The following is a 12,971-nucleotide window of genomic DNA, read 5'->3' on the forward strand; positions in this document are numbered from 1 at the left end:
ATCAGGTTTAAAGTATTTTAACCTAGTTGAAATATGTCAAATGAAGTGTAACATGCAAGTGAATTCTTAAGTTTTCTTCCATTTAAAAGCAAGCTAGGGACTTGCAAGCAACAGAATCTCATTCTGGGATTTTTTATATCAATTTAATTTTTGACTTCAGTAAAGATACACTTTATTGAGAGTAGAAATTCTACTGTTACCTCTGGTAGAATGATGTCAATATGAACATTTTATGTTTTACAGCATTATATTACTTCAGTTTGAGAAAAAAATATTTCTAGATATGAAACAAGAGCACAAGGAAAATTCTGCCTTTGGACTTTTAAGAGTAATGTCCTCTCCTTCCACTGATGAAAGGTATTATAGGCTGTGATCTCCTTCCTTGAAAATAGTTTACTACAAAATGCATCTGCATTTTCATCAATTTTACCTTTGTGTTCATAGCCAACAGATCACAAAGATTTATTCATACTCTGGATACTCCGTAATATGTCCTGCTCTTGTAACAAGCTCATAGTTAAAATGCTGCAGACCATTAATTTATCATTAACAATCTAGTGTCCATATGTCAAAGCACAGCTTTGACACAGTGACTACAGTAAAAGAGATTCCCGGAATTCAAGACAATATCCTATTGCTCTTTACTCCCTTGGATATGCTTCTAATTTATTTTTTCTACTACTGTTTGCACAGATTTTATGACATATTCATTTATAGTACCAATATATCTACAAGGAAGAAGTAGAAACTTGTTATTTGAAAATCCCGTAAGTTCTCAACACTGGCACTGTATCAAAGGCTAGTCAGTTTGAAAATACATTTTTATTCATGATAAAATAGAAGATCAGGGTAGATGATACAGACACATTAACATATGACTGATGAGGATATCTGAGACAGCAAAAGGCATTGTCTGCCTATGCTTTGCTTTCATGCTTTGTCTAGACTCAAAGTCCCATGCAGTAGACTCAAACAGACTACTACTGACTGTATCTGAATGATAAAACCCCATGACATTATAATTACATTTTTGTGATATCCATGAGAGGCATTTGCCAATGATGTGCCATATAAGGAAAGCTTGGAATCAGGTTTTTTAAGCCAACTGTTTCATATTTTGCTATGTGACTATGTAAAGAATGACAGACTGTATTACCATGATAAACCTTGTGTAAATAGAGAAAAAAAGGAAGCGAACTGCACTTTTTAATGCACCAAGTTTTCAGTGAAATATGAGACTGAAGGGATGGTAATTATCTGTGGAGGAGTTCAGTTCAGTTAATGAAACCAAATGACTTTTGCCCTGTGCTTATTTGCTATCTTACTGTTCAGAAAGGTACAATTTTCACATCGAATAATTTGATTACTCTACTGCAGAGGTGTTTGTTGTTGGTTGTTTTTTTTATGGGGAGGGGGTTGAGTGTTTTTTTTCCTAATAAATGCAGTGCTTTTGTTTGTATATGCAGCACAATCTGCTATTTATATGCATGTGGACTTACTTTTCTGCCTAAGAAGTTCTCTATTAATTTTTCAGTGGTATACCAAAACACTATCCCCCTGTGGTGGACTGTTTAGACAGAGTAGGATGTACTCCATTTTCGTGTGTGAACACCATTTTAATCGTAAGATTTCAGTGACTGAATGTTTGCATTTTGTCCTCTGTCTTGTTTCGAATCTCCAAACCTGCATTTATACAACAGTAGGCTAAGAGTATTCTCAAGCAACAAATGCTATCAAAAGGTTGTGTGATCATTAATTTAAAGGATTGAAATTACTCAAATGCTCACACTCTTTGGCAAGTTATGCCCTAGATTGTGGAAGGAAGTCACCTTGGGGTGGAAGGCTGGAACTCCACTGAAGGAGCATTTCAACTCTTTAGGTTGAACAGCTGATGAATACTTCAGTATCATTGCAGTTGGATCCACTGAAGACCTCCCCAGAACGCACCATGACTACCACATAGCTTCCATGCTCCAAATACACAATATAGAATCATAGAATCATGGAATGGTTAGGGTTGGAAGGGACCTCAAAGATCATCTAGTTCCAACCCCCCTGCCATGGGCAGAGAAATCCTCCACTACACCAGGTTGCCCAAAGCCTCATCCAACCTGGCCTTGAACACTTCCAGGGATGAGGCATCCACAACTTCTCTGGGCAACCTGTTCCAGTGCCTCATCACCCTCTGAGTGAAAAATTTCTTCCTTATATCTAATCTAAATCTACCTTCTTTCAGTTTAAAGCCATTGCCCCTTGTCCTATCACTACACGCCCTTTTAAAAAGTCCCTCTCCAGCTTTCCTGTAGGCCCCCTTTAAGTATGAAAAGGCTGCAATAAGATCACCCTGGAGCCTTCTCTTCTCCAGGCTCAACAGCCCCAACTCACTCAGCCTGTCTTCATAGCAGAGGTGCTCCAGCCCTTGGATCATCTTCGTGGCCCTCCTCTGGACCCACTCCAGCAGCTCCGTGTCCTTCTTGTGTTGGGGACTCCAGAGCTGAACACAGTATTCCAGGTGGGGTCTCAAGAGACCAGAGTAGAGGGGCAGAATCACTTCCCTCAACCTGCTGGCCATGCTCCTTTTGATACAGCCCAGGATACAGTTGGCTTTCTGGGCTGCCAGCGCACATTGCCGGCTCATGTTGAGCTTCTCATCCACCAGCACTCCCAAGTCCTTTTCCTCAGGGCTGCTCTCAATCCATTCTTCGCCCAGCCTGTACTTGTGCTTGGGATTGCCCCGACCCACGTGCAGGACCTTGCACTTGGCCTTGTTGAACTTCATGAGGTTCTCCCAGGCCCATCTCTCCAGCCTGTCAAGGTCCCTCTGGATGGCACCTGAGTTGTACCGTGCTGGCAGACTAGTACTCTGCAGAAGGCCCATCTAAGCCTGAGAACTTCAGAAGTTCCTTTAAGTCTTAGCAAGCAATCCCACTTTCTACACAATATCTGCAAATTTTTTTAAGAAGATAGTTGCATCACATTTTGGAAAGTGTAGGCCAAGGCTGGATTGGAAATCTTATCAAGGCACTGCTGGGTTCACCTTCTCCTTTGTATACCACAAGGGAGAGTATAACACGATTCATAGATTCATAGATTCATAGATTTCTAGGTTGGAAAAGACCTTAGAGATCATTGAGTCCAACCATCCCTAATCCCCATTAAACCATATCCCTAAGCAGTTCATCCACCCTATTCTTAAACACATCCAGGGATGGGGACTCAACCACCTCCCTGGGCAGCCTATTCCAGTGGCTGACAACCCTGTCAGAGAAGAAATACTTCCTAACATCCAACCTGAATCTCCCCTGACTAAGCTTATACCCATTTCCTCTTGTTCTATCACCCATCACTAATGTAAAGAGCCCTTCCCCTACCTTCCCACCATCTTTTCTTACAGCGCAGTTAACAGAATAAACATGAAAAGATGGATTTTCATTTCACTGAATTTAGCCTTCTGAAAGTTAGCTATCCCTTGAAGATAATAAAGTATATCTCATATATTTATTGGAAAGAGATGTGAAAAAGAGAGGACAATTGAGCCTACCTTAAGAAAAGTGTCAAAGACAGGTATGAGCTACATCCCAGAGGTGTCTGCCTCTTTCTAGTAAGACAGAGGGAGCCAGTGATTAGTTTAGTTGGCCAAGTGAGAGGAGAATAATCTATTTAGGACTCATTTGCACAAAAGTTATGCCCCCTAATCAAGGACGGTCTATAGACGTGAAGCATTTGTATTCTTCCTGATGGATCAGAGAAAATAATTTGCTGATTGGAAATATGCAAGTGCATGGTGCAACAAAATGAAGGGTTTATGTTTACAATGAAACAGGAAAGTTTCTGAGTTGGCCAAAAAATACAAGCCGCTAGACAGACCTCTAACCAGTATATGAAGTTTAAGGGAGGGGTCCCCCAAAAAATCTCAGTGATTTTTAGTGGGGGCATGATTTCATAAGATTACAGTCTCATTGGACGGAACATGTTTCATTTAATGGTAAGAGAGCAATCTGCCCTTTGGTCAAAGTGCTCCAGTATGTTACAGAAAAAAACATATACTATAATTTCTGAAATAATTTTGCTTTTATTCTTTCATGCTTTTCTCTTCTTTGATGTATAAAAAGTTACTTGTGCAAAAGTAGAGGTTTTATTTTTGTTCCTAAATAGCAGAATATGAGTGATGACAACTGAATGTAAAACAGTGCAGCTCAAGAAAGGTGGAGTGAGATCTGGCTGAGAAGCAGAAACAAATCAGAAGTCATTTATGGAGTTAGGAAAGGTATTCATTTTATTTGAAGGGTAGAATAATTTTGGAGGAAATCTCCAAGGCACTGAGCAGTCTATTTATGTGACTACTATTGAAAAGAAGTACCAATACAGAAAACAGGTATTCTGTGATGTTTGAAAAAGTGATATTTTTGCAGAATGCTTTCTATAGACTAAGAAAGAATGAGGATTAGGACCTAATAAAGTTGCAGTGTGTAGGAAATGAGTTCGTATTACAAAAACGAACTCATATTTGCACTGGGTTTTGAAAATCAAAACACTATAAATTGTAATTGATGGATATAGTTATTTATTTAGATACTTTTAGTGCTTGAGGTTAATAGATATTTGTCTCCACTCCGTCAACTAGTACTTGCTTTTAAAGACAAATCGTAGTTACAGGGCCAGATAGCTCTTATTCAGTAATAAATGAGAAGACAGTGAAAGACTTAAATAGCATGCCTATAGATTGCTTCCATTTCTCAGGATGCTCCAGTGTAGAAGCTTTTCTTCCTTTAGGAAGTCTCTAACATGAAAATATGACTGAATATAATGCATATCTCCCAAGCGTGTCAGTCCTCCAAAGTACTGACTAGCATCTATTAATTAAATGGTTTTGATTGACTACTATGAATCATCATCTCCTAAGGGTAAGCTTGATATACTGAGATTAAACTTTTCCTAATGATTGTGTGAAGAGCAATAAGGAGTATCTGGACAAGATTTATTCTTTGTTTACAAAGTCTTAGAATAATCTAGTGACGAAACCGCACTCAAAAGTCTATTTCAAGTTCTACATATAGTCTAATGCATGAAAGTACTCAGAAAGAACACAAGACTCGTATGGATATTCATGCTATATACTGTATGAAGATGTCCATGTATTGTGACAACTTACGATTGAGTCATTTGATGAGTAGAAAAACATTCTAACAGAGGTAGATAAAAAGCATTTTTCATAATCTGAAATGCTGGAAAAAATGTTCTTTTCATCATTCAGTAGCTCATCCTATTTTAAAAATATCACTCAAGTAAGGGAGATGAGCCTGTAAAGATTTTAAACTATTTTGTTGTAAACAAAAAAAGATGAAAGTGTGGAGTGGGGATTTCACTTTGACATCAACAGTGTATATTTTTCAATAATCAAATTAATGGTTCTTTTTGCATATAAGAGAGCTATTAGAACAAATCTCCGTTTGTATGTCCAAAAGGAGTACTCAGTGTTTGAGTCAGAGTGTGCAGGAGTATATATCACAGTTTTCTCCCAGTCTCCAGATATTAAAAGCCTGCTGTGCTTAGTGCCGTGAAGGTTTAGCAAAGCAATCCTATCCATCTTCTCACTTGGGGGAGCTCATTTTAAGCATTTTCCAAATCCACGTATTCGAGTCATTCCTCCCTCAAGGCAAATAAGACTCTTAATTCCCATCTTTTTCCAAGAAGGGGAAGCAAGGTGCCACAGTCTTCATGGTAGGAGTCAGTTTCTGATTTTTTTTTTCCTGTTTCCAGTCAGCTTTTATAATTGCTCCTTAAACTAACTAGGCTTCACAGATGTGATGTCTCTTCTCAGTGGGTGACCCTTTTATCCCTTTCTAGTCATGGTGGGGAGCCTATGAAATCGCAGCAGGCATTACATACAATTCTACTTCTGAAAGTGGTAGCAATATGGGGAACTGTATATAAACTTGCGCATAATATTCTTGATTTCTGAATTAAAAGAACTTTAATTCCTTGCAGGAAATTCTAAAGCTTTATGTGATATTAAAATTGCTCCTTACTTTATGCCTGGTGAGGAGAAGCAAAGATCCTGAAGACATGAAAACAAGATCTGAACGAGATCTCAGGAGTCTCTTTCAACATGTCCCAGCTTTAACAAACTCATAAATTATAGAAATTTTTCAGACGTACATCTTAAAGAGTAACACTTATGAACATTTATGTTAAGATTACTTTTTTTTCTGTAAGCATTCATGTGCAGCTTTGTCATCAAATTAGATTAGGATATTAATTTAAACTTACCTACATTCAAATTTATCTACATTCAACACTCCATTCATAAGTGTATTCATATTCATCAGAGTGGATTAATACAAAAAATACTCTCTTCCTACTATATAATATTGACTGTAATGATTGTTGGTCAAAGTTGCCTCTACACTGACAGAATTAAAATAAGAGTATAACATGGATCTTCTTTGCCACCTTCAATCTACTCAGCACTGAAATGTCTGAAGAGGTATAGGTTAGTGTAGCAGCTTCAAAACAGCTGGAGATGACTTGGAAATAGTATCAAAGAATTTTTTATAACACTGATTGTGCATTGCATGTCCCGCCATGAAAAAATGTATAACCAGTGTCACTTGTCTTGATTTTCACTGAAACAGAGCTACTTTTTAGTAGCTAGAAAGGCTCTGTGTTTGGATTTAGTATGGGATTCGTTACGGGAAGAATATTGCTAGTACACTGATGTTTATAGTTGGTACAGAGACCTCAAGGACTTTTCTGCTTCCCATGTTCTTGCCAGTGTGCAGGAGCACAGCAGGCTGGGGGGAGCATGTCTGGGACAAAGGGTCCACAACTCCTCTTATGATTTGCACTTAGATTTAGGATTGAGGGCCAAATTGGGCATTGGAGTATTCCATATCATGCAGCGTCATGCCTGGGATATAGATGAGAGTTGACCAGGGAACTCTTGCACTTCCAAAGGCTCCTGCTCTCTTCGGAGGGCTCACTTTCAGACTCTCAGTCTCTCAGAATTCCATCTCTCATTCAGTTTTGTGCTTCTTGCTTGTCCAGGATTGCAATGTCAGGATTTACCTGTTTTGAGATCGCTTGCTGGGATGGGACAGATGTTGGTCACCAGATGGTGAGCAATTATACTGTGCATCACTTGTTTGTATATCATAGAATCATAGACTCATAGAATGGTTAGGGTTGGAAGGGACCTCAAAGATCATCTAGTTCCAACCCCCCTGCCATGGGCAGGGAAATCCTCCACTATACCAGGCTCCATTATCCACTACTCCTCTTGGCCACTTCTTCCAGTGCTTCACCACCTTCAAAGTAAAAAATTTCTTCTTTATATCTAATCAAGATCTACTCTCTTTCAGTTTAAAGCCATTGTCCCTTATCCTACCACTACATGTCCTTGGAAAAAGTCCCTCTCCAGCTTTCCTGTAGGCCCCCCTTAAGTACTGGAAGGCTGCTATAAGATCTCCCTGGAGCCTTCTCTTCTCCAGGCTGAACAGCCCCAACTCTCTCAGCCTGTCTTCATAGGAGAGGTGCTCCAGCCCTTGGATCATCTTCGTGGCCCTCCTCTGGACTTGCTCCAGCAGCTCCGTGTCCTTCTTGTGTTGGGGACTCCAGAGCCAGGGGCAGTACTGCAGGCGGGGTCTCACGAGAGCTGAGTAGAAGAGCAGAATCACCTCCCTCAACCTGCTGGCCACACTTCTTTTGATGCAGCCCAGGACACAGTTGGCTTTCTGGGCTGCAAGCTCACGTCGCTGGCTCATGTTGAGCCTCTCATCCACCAGCACCCTCAAGTCCTTTTCCTCTGGGCTGCTCTCAATCCATTCTCCACCCAGCCTGTACTTGTGCTTGAGATTGTCCTGACCCACGTGCAGGACCTTGCACTTGGCCTTGTTGAATTTCATGAGGTTCTCCCAGGCCCACCTCAGAGTGGCACATCAGAGTAATGCACATTTTTTGGTGCTGCAGTTGCTTTTGGCAATTTGTGATATGCTTTCCTTCTAGCCAGAAACAGCTGCCTTCGATATAACACTGAAGAATGAGTGTTAATGAACATCAAAAATTATTTATCTATAAGAAATTGGTGATCTGTGTAGTTGAAGGGCAATTAATGTCCATTAAGATTTCCACTCTTAGGAAGGCCTTAGAAGACTGACTTGGTACATAAAGGGGTTTATAAGAATCTGAACTTTTCTCCAATAATGCCATGAGATGTCCACAGGAAAAAAATGTCATTATTTCCAACAGGCTAAAATTTGGATTAATGCCAGAAATGTGTGCCTAGGAAATAGTTTTGTTAAAAGAGTTAATGATAAGTATAGATGCAAACTGCAACTATAGGCAAAAAATACATGTGAGTCCTTGCTGTTGCTCAAAGACACAATGTGTAATTAAGAAAACTGTTCACCATACAAGGGTCCTATATGGTAAATATATCTGTAGCTTTACCTAATCCAGTAAAACTTGCAATAATCTTTCTTCAGTGGTATGAATTCAGCAAACAGGATTTAAGAAAAGTTGAACTGGAACCAAGTAATGGATGGCTATGAAAAAAAACCCTGTACATTTTAAAGACAAAAATGACTGTGTTTCCTTGATGTTATTTTCTCATATTGCACTTATCTGTGTACTCGGAGTTTTTAGTAACATAATTTAGAGTCTTTTGCTCAGGCATGAAATACCTGATTAATTGGATGAATAAAGGCATGAATAAAAATTCACCTCTTACCTCACAGCAAAGGACAAACAAAATGTAATTTTCCTGTTTTGAACATTGAATGAGTTAGATTGTTTTAAAGGTAGCAGTCAGCTTGTGCTAGTCACAAACTGATATGACAGACATCTTTCATATGTTAACAACAGGGAAATCCAAGTTTAGATGCTAGTTGCAGAAATGCCTTGAATTCAAGTTCTGGGATGTAGAGCACTTGTCAGAGAAATTTATACTGGATCTTAACATGATGTGATTTGTTTAAGATTCAATATCCAACTCTTTGGCAAATTTTCTCCTTTCCCTGCAATAACAATTTTCCTTGGTATTTGAAGGATGGTAGTAGGGAAAAAAAATAAAATTTTGGAAAAGGAGTAAAGAAAATAGCATAGATAGATAGCAACACGAAAAGCATGTGAGCGGTGTCAGATACATAGCTTTGTGTCCTCAGCTGTTACAACTGTAACAATATACCAGGGAATGCAACCATTAGGTCTAAAATAGAGATGGCTACTGGTGTACACCGCAGAAATCCGTCTCCTATAAAACGGCTGACAAGCATACTAGCGAATCTATGCTAGTGGACACATGATCAAAATCAAACATCTAGTCTTGATATCAGCCCAGCTCAGAAACTCTTTTTCCCATTATTACTCTGATGGGAAAAAAGAGCTACTATTCACAGGAGTGCACCTCCTGCTTGTGCCTGCAGAGTAGTAGATCCTGCCACTGTGGTGATCATACAAGGATGACCTGGCCACCTTCAGGGCAAGATATAAGACACATTTTTGTTATATTTCATATCAAATGCATATTTTTTCATGTGTCAGAGGCCTCCTTGAAAGAGAAAGGAAAACCACGGGAGAATCAACTAGGTCAGAAAAGGGAAGGCAAGCAGTTCATAGCACAGATTACCTATTTACACTGCGTCAGTACTGAAGACACACTTGTTTTACAGCAGCTAGTGTTGAAGATGGCTTAACGACATTAGAAATAAAGGTGTATTATATCCAACTTTTCTTCTAGTTAAGTCACTTGTTTTTATTATGCTGACAACAGTATTTTACCTAATATTCTTAAATGGGGAAGAATACAGTGTTAGTATAGCTATTTCTGGGAAATAAAGAATATTCTATAAGGTAGAATAAGACATTTTAAAAAAATATAAGCAATTGGTTTAAGAAATCACATTCACATGCAAATACAGTTTGATCTTAAAATTTTATGGATTCATAACTGTCAACATACTGCAGTTGATGTTAGTTTTTCTTAGATCCCGGAAAGCCTATACATGTTTCACAAGAAAATTTTTAATACTGTCTTTTATAGACCAGGTTTTCAATTGACTGACAGAGGTGACTACGCAGAAAATACTCATTAATTGTTACTCTACCAGTCTGAAGAACTTTCAGTGTCAAGAAAATTATTAACACTAGGAGTTCCTCTTTCTGTTGGTAAACAATTCAGAGCTACAGCCAGCAATGACTGGAGGAACAAGTTTTATACATACACATACATAGTATGTGCAAACATATGTATACACTGATGTAGTGGCTTAGCCCAGCAGTCACCTAAATGCCACATAGCCACTGACTCACCCTCCCCCACCCCTGAGGAATGAGGAAGAGAATGAAAGGGGAAAAGGGAAGGAGAACCATGGGTTGAGATAAGAAAAGTTGTATAATAATAATATAAAATTAAAAGTAATAATGATAGAAACAATAACAATATACATACATGCAAAATGATAATAATATATTCAAACTTCTATAGATATGTCAATGATAAAAAGAGATCTAGGGAAAATGTAGGCCCTCTCCAGAAGGAAACAGGGACCTGGCTACCCAGGATATGGAAAAGGCTGAGTTTCTCAATGACTCCTTTCCCTCAGTCTTCACTGGCAAGAGCTCCAGCTACACAGCCCAAGTCACAGAAAGCAAAGGCAGGGACTGGGAGAATGAAGAACCACCCACTGTAGGAGAAGATCAGGTTCGAGACCATCTAAAGAACCTGAAAGTGAAAAAGTCCATGGGACCTGATGAGGTGCACCCACGGGTCCTGAGGGAACTGACAGATGAAGTTGCTAAGCCACTATCCATCATATTTGAGAAGAAGTCATGGCAGTCTGGTGAAGTTCCCACTGACTGGAAAAGGGGAAATATAGCCCCCATCTTTAAAAAGGGGAAAAAAGAAGACCCAGGGAACTACAGGCCAGTCAGTCTCACCTCTGTGCCCGGCAAGATCATGGAGCAGATCCTCCTGGCGACTATGCTAAGGCACATAGAAAATAAGGAGGTGATGGGTGACAGCCAACATGGCTTCACTAAGGGCAAATCCTGCCTGACTAATTTGGTGGCCTTCTATGATGAGGTTACAGCACTGATGGATAAGGAGGTGTCCTAGCTTTAGCTAGGTGTCCTAGCTTTAGCTAGGACAGAGTTTTTTTTTTAACAGCTAGAAGAGCTCCGTGTTTTGGTTTTACTCAGAGGCTCACTCTGAGAAGAACGCTGATAGCAAGCTGCCAAGGACTTTTCAGTGTGCCGGAGTGCAGAAACACGGCAGGATAAGGGGGGAGCATAGTTGGGACAAGGGGGACACGATTCCCCTTGTGATTTGTGGTGGAACTTAAGACTGAGGGCCAAACTGGCCAATCAGTATTCCATATCATGCAGCGTCATGCCCAGTATAAAAGTGAGGGTCAGCCGGGAAGAAGGGCTTTTGCGCTTTGACTCTTTTGCTCTTTTGCGCTTGCTGCGCTGTTGCTCTACTGTTTTTCTTTCTCTCTCTCTCTCTCTGCCCCTCTCTATTTCGGGGCCTCGCGTTCGTCTGGGATTGCAGCTTTGGGACGAGACGGGCTTCGCATACGAGGGGGTGGTGAGAACATACACTGTATTAAATCATCTGTATTAAATCATTCGTATCTCAACCCACGGGTTTCCCCTTTATCCTTTAATTCTCTCCCTCATTCCTGGGGGTGGGGGAGGGGGAGTGACGGGCTGTGTGTGGGGGGGAAGTTTTCAACCTAACCCACGACAGGAGGGAAAGAGCAACTGACATCATCTATCTGGACTTATCCAAAGCATTTGATACTGTCCCACACGACATCCTTGTCTCTAATCTGGAGAGACATGGTTTTGATGGATGGATCACTTGATGGATAAGGAATTGTCTGGATGGTCACACTCAAAGAGTTACGGTCTACGGTTCAATGTCCAAGTGGAGGCCAGAGACGAGTGGTGTTCCTCAGGGGTCAGTAGTGGGGCCAGTGCTATTTAACATCTTTGTTGGTGACATGGACAGTGGGATCGAGTGCACCCTCAGCAAGTTTGCAGATGACACCAAGTTGTGTGGTGTTGTGGACACGCTGGAGGGAAGGGATGCCATCCAGAGGGACCTTGACAGGCTGGAGAGGTGGGCCTGTGAGAACCTCATGAAGTTCAACAAGGCCAAGTGCAAGGTCCTGCACGTGGGTCAGGGCAATCCCAAGCACAAGTACAGGCTGGGCAGAGAATGGATTGAGAGCAGCTCTGAGGAAAAGGACTCGGGAGTGCTGGTGGATGAGAAGTTCAACATGAGCCAGCAGTGTGCACTGGCAGCCCAGAAAGCCAACTGTATCCTGGGCTGCATCAAAAGAAGCATGATCAGCAGGTCGAGGGAGGTAATTCTGCCCCTCTACTCAGCTCTTGTGAGACCCCACCTGGAATACTGCATTCAGCTCTGGAGTCCCCAACACAAGAAGGACATGGAGCTGCTGGAGCAAGTCCAGAGGAGGGCCACAAAGATGATCCAAGGGCTGGAACACCTCCGCTATGAAGACAGGCTGAGAGAGTTGGGGCTGTTGAGCCTGGAGAAGAGAAGGCTCCAGGGAGATCTTATAGCAGCCTTCCAGTACTTAAGGGGGCCTACAGGAAAGCTGGGGAGGGACTTTTTCCAAGGGCATGTAGTGATAGGACAAGGGACAATGGCTTTAAACTGAAAGAGGGTAGATTTAGATGAGATATAAGAAAAAAATTTTTCACTCCCAGGGGGGTGAGGCACTGGACCATGTTGCCCAGAGAAGCTGTGGATGCCCCATCCCTGGAAGTGTTCAAGGCCAGGTTGGATGAGGCTTTGAGCAACTTGATCTAGTGGAAGGTGTCCCTGCCCATGGCAGGGGGGTTTGGAACTAGATGATCTTTGAGGTCTCTTCCAACCTAAACCATTCTATGATTCTAGTGCCACATGACAGAGTGGCTGAATGTCTTCCTGGTAAATGAAATGG

Source organism: Tauraco erythrolophus, chromosome 1 (assembly GCF_009769465.1).
Source record: "Tauraco erythrolophus isolate bTauEry1 chromosome 1, bTauEry1.pri, whole genome shotgun sequence".
NCBI classification, from domain to species: Eukaryota; Metazoa; Chordata; class Aves; order Musophagiformes; family Musophagidae; genus Tauraco; species Tauraco erythrolophus.